Genomic DNA, 12,455 nt, shown 5'->3' with positions numbered 1-12,455 from the left:
TGCAGGTGAGCTGTGCTGAACACCTGTCCATCTGTCCTGGCTCTCATCATCCATCTGTGGTACACTCCAACAGGAAGAGCATGAGAGAGAAGGAAGAGAGTCTCTCCACGTCCAGGGAAAAGGGTCAGGCTGAAACAGCAGCAGACATCCCACAACAAAGCTCTGAAAAACAAGCACTGCAGTGATGCAGGGGAGACGGATCCAGAGGAAATCATAGCGTCTGGAAAGAGCGAAGAAAAACAAAAATAAAACAAATGTCCAGACAGCAGGAGTCCAATATCTAGCTACAAGACAAAAATTAAACAAACCATTTTCATTTCTATCTTTACATGATGATTTTCTTGTCTCGGATATAAAAAAACAACAACTTTGAATTGATCAATGCTGAGTGTTGTGACTACTTCTATTCTTTTTGTTAAACCCTCTTTTAGGCCTTTCCTTTTTCTATTTGATTCAATGATAGTCTGTTTGCTTAATATCAATCAATATTTGGAGTTTCGGTACAAAGAAAAAATGACAGCATGGAAATGAAAGGCGCTTTGATGCTCATCTGATAGACTCAATCTATTGATATTTTACCCAAGTGTAATGTAATAAATGAAAAGACAGCACATGTCGAGTGCCAATATGAATTGTCACTTCTGAATTGATTTTTAAGCTGCCAGCATGATACTTGCTTTGGCATTTCACTTCTCCCGCAACTCGTCGTGAGACAATCTCCTAGGCGTGTGTGTGTGTGTGTGTGTGTGTAGGTGTGTGTGTGTGTGTGCGTGTGTGTATGAGCTTGGATGTGCGTATGGGGTGTGTGTTTATATCTGGAGGGAAGCAAGGAACAGGCAAAGAGCCCGGAGAGAGCAAAAGAAGTAAAGCGCCAAAGTGATTTTTATAAGCGTTGACATCGGAAACGGTGATGGAAGATGCTCGCCTCCACTTCGTTAAAGATGGCCAAACCAGCCCCCATGTTGTTTCACAGTACGTTTATATACTAGGCATTACAGAAAGAGCAATAAAGAATGGAAAATTATCTTTCTCTTAATGTGATACGCCACATTCATTCAATAAGTCAGTCAATTATAACTTAATAAATCAAACAAAAATAAAAAGAATGACAATTTAAAAGTAGTATCTTCTGCAAACTGTATTTTTGAGAACATTTTAATTCTTCGAAAAATGTGTATTATTATTAGGAACACATTTCCGAAGACTAATCTGCCTTCAAAATCACCTCAGAGTGATCAGATTATTTTGTTAAAAAAAGTCACGCTGGTTTGATAAGCATTGAAGGACAAGATCAAACAGTAATGATATTTTAGAGAAAAAATTTAGACAATATTGGGATATATACAGTATGTTGTATATCACAACACTGCCTCAAAATATTTAGATATTATTCATAAACTATATCGTTCATCCCTAGTACATGTTTACAGTCTATTTCTCTTGTTGGGTAGTCCAGCAATGGCATGATAGTTCCTCTGAATTTGTACTGTTGGACGGCCGTGGAGGAGAATGTTGTGTGCCTGGATGATAATCTGACGAGGGCTTTGATGATGAAGAGTACACAACTCCCTGAAGACTGAAGACTGGGAAACCCCCGATCTATCTCCTGTCTCCTTGTGGAGAGTTTCTGTAGCCAGGAATCTAATTGTGGCGAGTACCGGGACATGTCCGAGCTCATCAAAACAACAGAACAACCAAGTCAAACGTCAACATAATAATGAGGTGCAATTCATGTCAAACATGCTGAGGACAACTGAAGAAATTCAAAGGGATTTACATGAGGGCTTCCACCCAGTGGGGAGCCCTCAGGTGTGGAGATTCTGCAGAGAGAAAATAGGTTTTTTTCATGTTGGAGGCAAAGACTGCATTTGATTGGGTTATCTCTTGGGGCATGACAACCTAGAAATCAATAGCAGTACAATGTAGACAATTTTAGTGAGTGACAGGGGCCAACAGCTGAACGGAGGATGGGAATGATTGGTGTTACGAGATAATGTCAGCCTGCATGCTGCGGCATTGCTGTCTGAAAACAGCTGCTGTTAAGACCAAAAGAACTCTATGGACATGGTAAGAAGTTAAACACAAAAAGGACATGACCGATGACAGTTTAATTTACTGAAGTATGTTTATCCAACCTTACAAAAGAGGAAGAAACATCTAGAGATGTGGCTGGTTTGGTAAAGGGGTGAAGACGTGTACCTAATTCACAGGAATCCAGCATTGTTGCCTCAAAGCTGACATCTTCTGGGCTCTATGTTGTTGCTTAATAGTCTGACGGCCTAATCTGGGCAGAGATGAAAGGCTACAAGCAGAAGAACCCTACATTATAATCCCAATCTCCACACTCCCCAACTTTGAAGTGCGTTCCCACAAAGTCTGTGAGGGTTTATGGCTCGCCCACTGTCAAATCATCAGGTGCTTGCAGGCTCTCTTGCAGACATTTGAGCCCATCTAGTCTGCAGACGCTGTCTGAAGGAGTTACCCACAATTCTTAGCTTTTTGACATTAAACACAGGGTTATGGGTGAAGCCGGAGGCCTAAAAAAAGGGTAAACAAAGAGGACAACACATGGGTGTTAAAAAAAACATTAACATTAAGGATTTAAGATGGTACATTATTTAAAGAAAACATGAAATCAGAGGAATGCATGCAGATGCTATGTTACGCACCTGGTTTATTTATTTATTTTTAGCTTATTGAAGCTGATTATTTGACCACCTCAAATAAATCCAAGGCCAACCCCAGTTGATCAGAAAATTAAATTTAATGTGTAACTGCTCCTTAATTATTTAAATATTTAACCTGTAATATGTACTGCATTTTATCATAATGAACGTAAAGGATAAGTTAAATCACCAGTGTTTATGACATTAGGCATATTCTTTTAAATGTAATACAGGAACAGAATGCGGTCATCAGTAATCACAAGACAACTGCCAGTGATTTTTATTGTACCTGGTGGTTTGAACCAAACAGGCCTGAGAACTGTTTTACTTCAATTTCACCAGCATGTCCTCACCCCTACCAGCAGAAGCAAAGTCCTACAATGTTGACACACACATTCCTCGCAGATTCAAAGCCTTCCACCACAAACTAAAGACAGTTAAACATCACATGTACCTGCTTCCCCTGCCAACTTACTCCCTGCTGATACAAAAACAAACATTTAAAGTATCTACGGCTGTAGCTACAACCGGACTGTTGTAACAGTGCAGAGACTGGCACATGTTTAGACTGAAAGCTGGCATCAAAGAGGCAAAGCGGGGTGATGAGGAGAGACCGGAGGGTGGCTCCAACACCAGCAACACCAAGGACTCAACATGGCACAAAATCACGAGTGCCACCAATATGTATGAGATCAGATGAACACCTTCTAAGCTCACTTTGAAACCGCCCTGTGGCACTCATGGCCGTACTGTAATGAAGTGCTTTAAGAAGCCGTTTCTCCAGCACGTCAAAGACAACATCTCCGGCAGCCTTGGACCCTCACCAGTTTGCGTACAGAGCCAACAGACCCACATAGGATGACCTCTCCACTGCCCTCCACTCAGCCCGCACGCATGTTGCGAATAACAACGCATACATCATTTTGTTTGTCAGCATTTGACACAATCAAAGCCATGAAGCTGGCTCTCTGGTTCTCTGGTTCTCTGTTTCTCTGTCTCTCTGGTTCTCTTCTGGCTCTCTTCTGGTTCTCTGGCTCTCTGGCTCTAATCTGGCTCTCTGGCTCTCTGGCTCTCTGGTTCTCTGGTTCTCTGGTTCTCTTCTGGTTCTCTTCTGGTTTTCTTCTGGCTCTCTTCTGGTTCTCTGGCTCTCTGGCTCTCTGTTTCTCTGGCTCTCTGGTTCTCTTCTGACTCTGGCTCGCTTGCTCCCTGACTGTCTGGCTCTCTGGTTCTCTTCTGTCTGTGCTAAGCGCCACAGCGAGCAGACGCTGTGGCGCTCAGCACTCTGGGTACGAGTAACACACTTGAAAGCAACAGCTGTAATATTTGTTATTACATGTGTGTAGCATGGAGGGCTACGATTGTCATGTAAATGTAATTGTGTAAAGACAATATCGCCTTGACCCTTAAAAGATCAGAGTCTCCATGTTTCTTCTCTACTTCTCTACGTCAGACACGTGAAGGACCTCAGTCGGTTTAGCCTCAGAGGGAACAGTAATGCTTTGAATTGTCTGGCTCTGTCTTAGTTATCTTTTATATGAAACTGCCTGTGGCAATTCATAAGCCTCTTCCAATTATATCTGGGAAGAAATTGACCATTAAGTCTCTCACACAAGCCAGCGCAATTCGACAAAAATAGTTTTTCTTCAAACATAAATATAATTGAACCAGTGTTGTAATGTGATGCATTAATTTACAGAAATGACAGAAACCATTTATAGTGTAAACAGAGTGCATTTCAGCTGTACAGTAGAAATGATGTGGCCAGAGTGGCACAGCGATTGTACTATTGATCTTTGTTACTTTTAGATCCATCTTCACTACTTTCATGTAGTTCACCTCATGACAGTAATTACAGTCACTATCAGGCTTCTACTTACTGTAGAATCGAACACCAAATATGTACTTTGTGTACCTTCAGTTGCATTACCACCTCCTTCTGAACTGGAACTGGGCTGACACGGATTTGCATGTTGCCCAGGGAAACTCACAGGTGTTACTAATAACATTAAGCATGGCTCCGTTCTATTCAAGTGTCCCAATAAGCCTCGGCAGTGTGACAGTGAGCCAGAATGTACGACATCAGGACATTGAAACTGAAACAGTGACATGGAATTCAGCCATTTGATAATTTACACCCAGGCATACGTCTTTCTAAGAGGCCACTTGAGAAAGTAGTTTGTCTGAGTGGTAGGCCTCACCTGGCTTTGGACAGTGCACGTTTTATTTTATGTGTAAATGGTGGGTGGAAAAGTCCCACATTCTTATTCACAGCTACTACTCCGCCACCGGACCATGCCGCCGCTGTACTCCGCGTCGGAGCTTCGCGGCTTTGATAACCACCTGCGCCCGGACTGCATGGACATTCTAAAACAACATGGAATACTTCGCCAAGGCCATCCTTCACACAGAGGCTCTGGCCGCATGTTCACCTACAACTTCACGTCCCAAAACTCCATCCCATCCCTGTGGTCCTGTCGCAATCGTACTTCCTCGTTACGTCATCACAACAAACCACATGTGAATTGGTCCAATCTCCGTCCCCTTCCTCAGTCCTCACAGCCTATCACAACGCAACGTCACCTGAAACTGGCCATGATCAACACCCGCTCACTCAATAACAAAAGCCTCCTTCTGAATGAATTCATAATGGACAGTAATCTTGATTTTCTCTTCCTCACTGAAACATGGCATAAACCCCTGGACTATTTCTCACTCAACCAGACCACCCCCACAGGATTCACATACACAGATAAACCTCATCCAGAGGGGCGGGGAGGTGGTGTTGCTGCTGTCCACCGGGAGGACATTAAAACAACCACCATTCCCATTCCTGCCGTTCATTCTTTTGAACATATTGCCCTCAAACTCTCTGGTCCGACTCCTCTGGTAATTGCTGTTATTTACCGCCCCCCCCAAGCCAAACCCGTCCTTCCTCTCTGACTTCTCTGATTTTCTGACCCAGCTCTGTTTCTCCTGCCGTTCTCCTCCTTGGTGATTTTAACATCCATATTGATGACACGGAATGTAAACCTGCCATAGAATTCCTAGAACTGCTACAATGCTTCAACTTCACACAACACATCAACTTCCCCACTCATAGCCGAGGTCACATCCTGGATTTGGTCTGCTCCACTGGTCTCACAATACTTCAGCTCTCCAGCCTCAACCTCAATATCTCCGACCACCTGGCTATCACCATGGACATTGACATCCCTATCCCCATCCCAAGAACCAAGCGCAACATATCCTTCAGAAATCTCAAAACTATTTCCCCTACAACTCTTTCAGCCTCTCTTGCCAGTACCATGTCGGCCTCCCCTTTCCCACTGTCTGATAATCCCTCCGATCTCGTAAATTACTACAATAACACACTCTCCTCCTGTCTTGATCAGCTGGCTCCTATTAAAACCCAAACGGTCTCATTCACTCACTCAGCTCCTTGGTATACTCCTGATCTCCACCACATGAAATCCCGTAAGCGCCAGCTTGAAAGACTCTGCAGGAAAACTGGTTAATGAGGTTACCTTCAACAATACAATGACACTCTCATCTCAGCCCGGACCACCTACTACTCACACCTCATACACGCTGGCTCCTCCAACCCAAAGGCTCTCTTCTCAACAATAAACAAGTTTCTCAAACCCAGGGACAACACCTCCAAATCCTTTACAGTCGACAAGTGCAACTCTTTCCTTTCATTTTTCAATACAAAAAGTGATATAATTTACAGCAACCTGAAGACCTCACCCGCACTTTCCATTTCTCCACCCCCTCTCCCCATATTCACCCCTCAGCCCCTTTCTCAGTTCTCCCCTGTGTCCCCTTTGGAGCTCTCTTCATTCACAACAGGAATGAGAAGCTCCACCTGTATTCTGGATCCCATACCATCTACTCTCATCAAGGAATGTCTCCCAGCCATTGCTCCACTCATCATAGCAATAATCAACTCCTCCCTCAACTCCGGCTCAGTCCCAGACACACTTAAACTGGCTGCTGTCACCCCCATCCTCAAGAAACCTGGACTCGACCCTGAGACCCTCTCAAATCTTCTCTTCCTGTCAAAAATACTGGAATGCGTCGTCGCTGCACAACTCAAAACCCACCTCATTTCCAACGATCTGTTCGAGCCATTTCAATCTGGTTTCCGCTCACAGCACAGCACCGAAACAGCCCTTCTCAAAGTCACCAATGACCTCCTCCTCTCCTCAGACTCTGGCCACCTCAACATTCTCCTTCTCCTGGATCTCACTGCAGCCTTCGACACCATCAACCACAACATCCTTCTCTCCCGCCTCGAATCGTCCCTCAACATCACCGGAACTGCTCTCTCCTAGCTCAAATCATATCTAACAAACAGACAACAATTATCAGCATCAACAACTGCACCTCCTCCACTGCTCCTCTGTCTCAGGGCGTCCCCCAGGGTTCGGTGCTTGGTCCTCTTCTGTTCATCCTCTACCTGCTCCCTCTTGGAAACATCATACGTCATCACGGTCTCCTCTTCCACTGCTACGCCGATGATGTCCAGCTCTACATCTCCACAAAAGCCATTACCACTACTACTCACTCCACTCTGACCAACTGCCTCACTGACATTAAATCATGGATGCAAACCTACTTTCTCAAACTCAACTGTGATAAATCGGATATGATCATCATCGGCCCCAAATCTCTCACCAAAACCAGTCACAACTTCTGCCTCACCATTGACAACTCCACTCTGTCTCCCTCCCCTCACATCCGCAACCTCGGAGTCATGTTTGACAGCAACCTCTCATTTGAACATCACATCAAACAAATCACCAGAACCTCCTTCTTCCACCTAAAAAACATTGCCCGTCCCCGCCCATCACTTTCCTCATCTGCTGCTGAAACTTTAATCCACGCCTTCATCACCTCCAGAATTGACTATTGCAATAGTATTCTTTATGGCACATCTTCCAAAATCCTAAACAAACTCCAATACATCCAGAAATCTGCTGCTCGCCTGCTCACCCACTCCCGCGATCACATCACCCCTGTTCTCCAGAGCCTTCACTGGCTCCCCGTCCCACAACGGATCCAATACAAAATCCTTCTCCTCACTCACAAAGCCCTCCATAATCAGGCCCCCTCCTACCTCACCAACTTGCTCCACCACCACACTCCATCCCGTCAGCTCCAGCTCCTCTGATGCCGATCTCCTGTCCATCCCACATAGGACCAAGCACTGGACGTGGGGGGACAGAGCCTTCTCCATATCTGCCCCCTCCCTCTGGAACTCTCTCCCCAAACTCATCCGAGACTGCACTGATCTTTCCACATTCAAATCGCAAATCAAAACCCACTTGTTCAGAACTGCTTTTAATGTGTGATTGTTTGTTTTTTTGTTTTTGTTTTCTTATCAGGGTCCGAGCGACTCAAAGTCCCTATTTATTTGTTTTATTTGTTTTACCTGTATTTTAGCTATTCTTATTTATTTATTTTTAGCTTTTAGGATGTTTTAATTATGTGAAGTGTCTTTGAGTATTATGAAAAGCGCTATATAAATTAAATGCATTATTATTATTATTATTATTAATAAATCCATAGCTCTCCCTGTGTGTTGCATCAATGGCTATTATACAGACCCTTCGCCCTTTGTGTTCCAGGGTAGCTGAACTCACTGTTTGGATCGTATCACGGTTTTGAGTCACAGTTCAGATTAGCAGGGGAAAAAAGGGAGCAAATCTGATTTTTAGAGATACCCCCATTGCATTTGTCGTTTGTTGATGAGCCATATCAGTCAATACAGATGTTGTTGTTGTTGTTTTGTGAAAGCATCTAGTATACAAGGCTCCAAACCTTTTCTTCACTAACATCCCATACAACCGCCTCCAAGTCAGTGTAAATTGTCGAAAACGGTTGTGTTCCTGCTCTTCAGTCTGTGCTGCTGCAGCGATTACTTCAACAATATAAAGGAAATCAGTCAAATTACATTGTTTATCATGTTATTCAGAGCCACAATTTACTTCACAATTGAGGCTAAACTCTTAAACACTGTGGATGTTTTCATTTTCGCATTATTGCATACAATAGTGAAGTTGTTGCTACCAGTGAAGCTGCCTGAAAGGTCTAAATGTTCCCCGACAGGCCTTGATAAACTGTTCACGTCGGCACCAGCTTTGGGATTCTGTTGGGGACACTGGGAACCTAAAAACTGCAGTGAGGAAGCACAACATGCGATACATCATACGGCAAACTGCCCGACTCAATTACAGGTTTGTTATTCACAACCTGCAGCACCTGACAGTGTTTGTATGAAGGAAGATGTTCAAAAAGAGGCCTGGCTCTTTCCAACTGCAGCTACTCGCCTGTCTTGAGTTGTTTAGTTCTGAGATTGCCACACTTGTCAGCGCCGCTGCTGCAACTGAGAGAGCACTTCAGCAAACAGAGAAGAGGTGAATCCAAAGTCCCCATTACCAACTGTGTTTCTGTGGCAGATTCATCAGTGAACTGCATGTGTACACAGAGTTGGCACCTTCAGAAACTATCACAGGCTCATTCGGACTCGTGGCGTTGTACTGAATAACTAAGAGCTGCAGCAAACGCTCAGGAGGTGGGGGGAAAAGCTTGGGCGATGCTATGAACAGTCCATTATATCCACATACACTCTCCAGCAAACACTCACTGCAGCGTAACCACCTCCCATCACATATTGTTAGCTGCCATTGTTAGCTGCCACTAACCCCTGATGACAACTTCAGGTCTCCATAAACACGTCAGGCACAGATTGGGTGATATGTGGCTTTTTGTTTGGGGAAATGGAGAATAATTGAGAAACAGTAACAGGCAGATATCACTAATTAGTACATCTGGTGGCTAATTACATACAACCTGTGCACAGACATTATCAGAAAGGATCTGTGTTCTCCTGGGAGTGTAGGGGGAGTTAAGCACGCTGCAAGGGGAGCTGCCACTCAACAACAAAATAAATGCATGTTTTTCTAAGTCGCATGAACCAGTGGGAGGATTGTCGCAGACACCTTTTGTTTCCCCAAAATAATTTACTTTCGTTGAAAAATAATCGTGTTGGTCACAAACACCGCCCAGTTCAGGGGGTTTCGATGAGTCATCCACACATTACTTTAGATTCGCAAACAGCCTTTAAAAAACCTTTTAATGTGAAAACCTCCACACAGGTAAATAAAAAAACATCCATGATGTATACTGAGCAGTTTGATCCATATCTAAAAATATAGATTCATAATAGGTCTGAATTAATGAATTGATAATGCATTAAAAGGAATAGTTTGATTCCACTCGCATGCCTTTATGCTAAATATGAGGCTAGCTGGTTAGCTTAGCACAAAGACTGGATACAAGTAACAACAAAACACAGCCAGTCTGGTCCAGCTTCGAGCATCTCAAAAGGTAACTTATTAACTCGTTATTTCTTGTTTATTACTTTTTACTATATTAGTTAAGCACAAAACTGACAAATCATTTTATTATATTTTGGACCAATTGCCTCGTATTTAAACTCTAGGAGGTAATTGGTCTGTTGGTCAGAGCCAAGGAAGCTGTTTCCCCATCTCCAGTGGTTGTGCTAAGACACGTAGAGAGTGGCATCAATCTCGTCATCAACATTTTCTGCAAGCGTAATTGTCAAAAGTATTCTTTTCACATAGAAATTATAACTTCAAATCAGTCAGAAAACAAAGCACAGAATATGACAAGAATAATTACTCTCTCAGCCTTCACCCGCAGCAATGAGATTAAAAAGCACCTTGCAGACACGCCGACCTGCAACTCCAAACTCCGCAGTCTTAGTTTGACAAAAGGATAAACTCAGTAAATGTATCCTGTATGACTGGGAGCACGGCGAAGTCAGCGTCCTGTCAACAGTTGCACTCCTCAAATGGTGCAGCAATTACTTGACTCATGTTGTCATTCACCAGAGAGTGTAAGTGCTGCTGTGACCTAAGCATCGCTCACACGCCCACACACGCATTACCAACAGACACCTGAAGATCCTGCAGGGAAAAAAATAACAAGACTCCTCTGATGAACTGCGTGTTCCTGGAGAATGATTGAATTACCGGCTGGTTCACTGCATGTACTGTAGCTCAGATATGTGAGCTGCATCTCAATGTTGATGCTTGAAAACACTAAGCGCACTGTAATAACGATTGCAGTAATGTTGCATTTATATTCACAAAATGTAAGACATCAGTGATAGTTTGGCCTTGGAAGATACTTTCTTTAAGCTGAGTGCTCATGGGTTATTCTTGCTTTGTTTTATTGCTCGACTCATAAATGCATAAGTGGAGCATGAAGCACTGTTTACATTCAACTTGCTCCCCGGTCATTTAGCCACATAATGCAGCTCATTTCGATCGATATATTATTCATGATCAGATAAACTAGGCAGACCTTGCAAGCTCAGCAAGGTCGTGCTTGCAAATATGGAAGTTTTATGAAAGGTAAAGTTGAATTCTGTATGCACGTAATCCACCAGGCCAGCTGCAGACAGCAGTCTGTGCATCATGGATGAAATGCGTGCAGAGGTCAAATCACACGAAAGCATGGAGAAAAAATGTGATTGAAAGGGTGACAACGTTTCATCAGCGGGCCATATTTTATAAGGTCTGTGACGTGATATTTCACAAAGCCTGTCAACATTTCCTGGGAGAGCTTCAAAGCCAGAGTAGGCCACGCTTGCATTTAGAGTTATTGATGAGGAGCAACTTTAAAAGGGATGGATTATCATAAATAAAATGAAACTGTCGGCACCCCGCGTGACCCTGACGCGCACTGGGCTCACTGGTTATTTCTCAATTGCAGTGTTGGGTCAGTAAATGTCAGAGTCAAGATGATCCAATGAAATACATCTATTTCTTATCAGCGCGAGATTATATCCACAGACAGTTCCTCTGCCATGACTGGATCTGTTTCTAAAGAGCAGAAGAGAGAGACACTTCTGTGTGTGAGTCCAACTTGATGCCTGCTGCATTTTATCGATATCTCCACTTCACAGAGTTCGGTGCTGCGGGATACGTACTGTATAATAATCCCCCAACAAAGTCATGATGGAGCTGCCAGAACATGTCAACAGACAGTGGCCCAATTTTTATCTCAGCATTGCCAGTGGATCATTAGCTTCTATCACTGTGCAAAAACTCCACAAAAGTTGGGAGTGCGTTTTTTAAATGGCTAAAGGAAGACTGTTGTATTTTCAACTTTAACTGGCACTCCTCTCACTCGAGAGGATTTGTTTATCATACCGAGAGAAAAGATTCAAATTTTGTGTGTCACTTTCCTGAGAATGGCAATTCTCATTCAAACCAGGGGCACAGTGAGGCTCAAACTCTACTCTGTATTTCTAAGAAATATGTCAACTGGCTGGTGAAAGAAATATGCTGGGTTCTCAAGGTAGAGCCAGATGCTATAAGGCAGAATTAGCAACAGCTGTAATTAATATGTTCATGTCAACGGTGGGATGGGTCGCTCGTTCGCACAGAGCACAGCGACAATTACCAGCGGACTGTGCAGACCTGACTCTGCAGTTGCCCTTAGCTACGGGTTGTCTCAGCATCTTTTAACTCCTTGTTTTGCTTTTACAGCCCGCAACTTTATTGCTGTGGTTCACTCTCTCATTGACAGTAACACATCTGACACTACCTGCACAGCAGGAGGCAACACATGACCGAAGTTATCAGCAAGCTAGTGAACCAAGCGCTGCATCCAGCAGCCAAATAGCCAGATATTTCCAAGAAGAAATTCCAAAGAGAGCTAAAGAGAGAGTGAATGTTGGACTGGTGATTGTGT

This window comes from Cyclopterus lumpus, chromosome 15, assembly GCF_009769545.1.
Source record: "Cyclopterus lumpus isolate fCycLum1 chromosome 15, fCycLum1.pri, whole genome shotgun sequence".
NCBI classification, from domain to species: domain Eukaryota; kingdom Metazoa; phylum Chordata; class Actinopteri; order Perciformes; family Cyclopteridae; genus Cyclopterus; species Cyclopterus lumpus.
The sequence above is the reverse complement of the archived record's forward strand: the minus strand, read 5'-3'. Positions refer to the sequence as shown.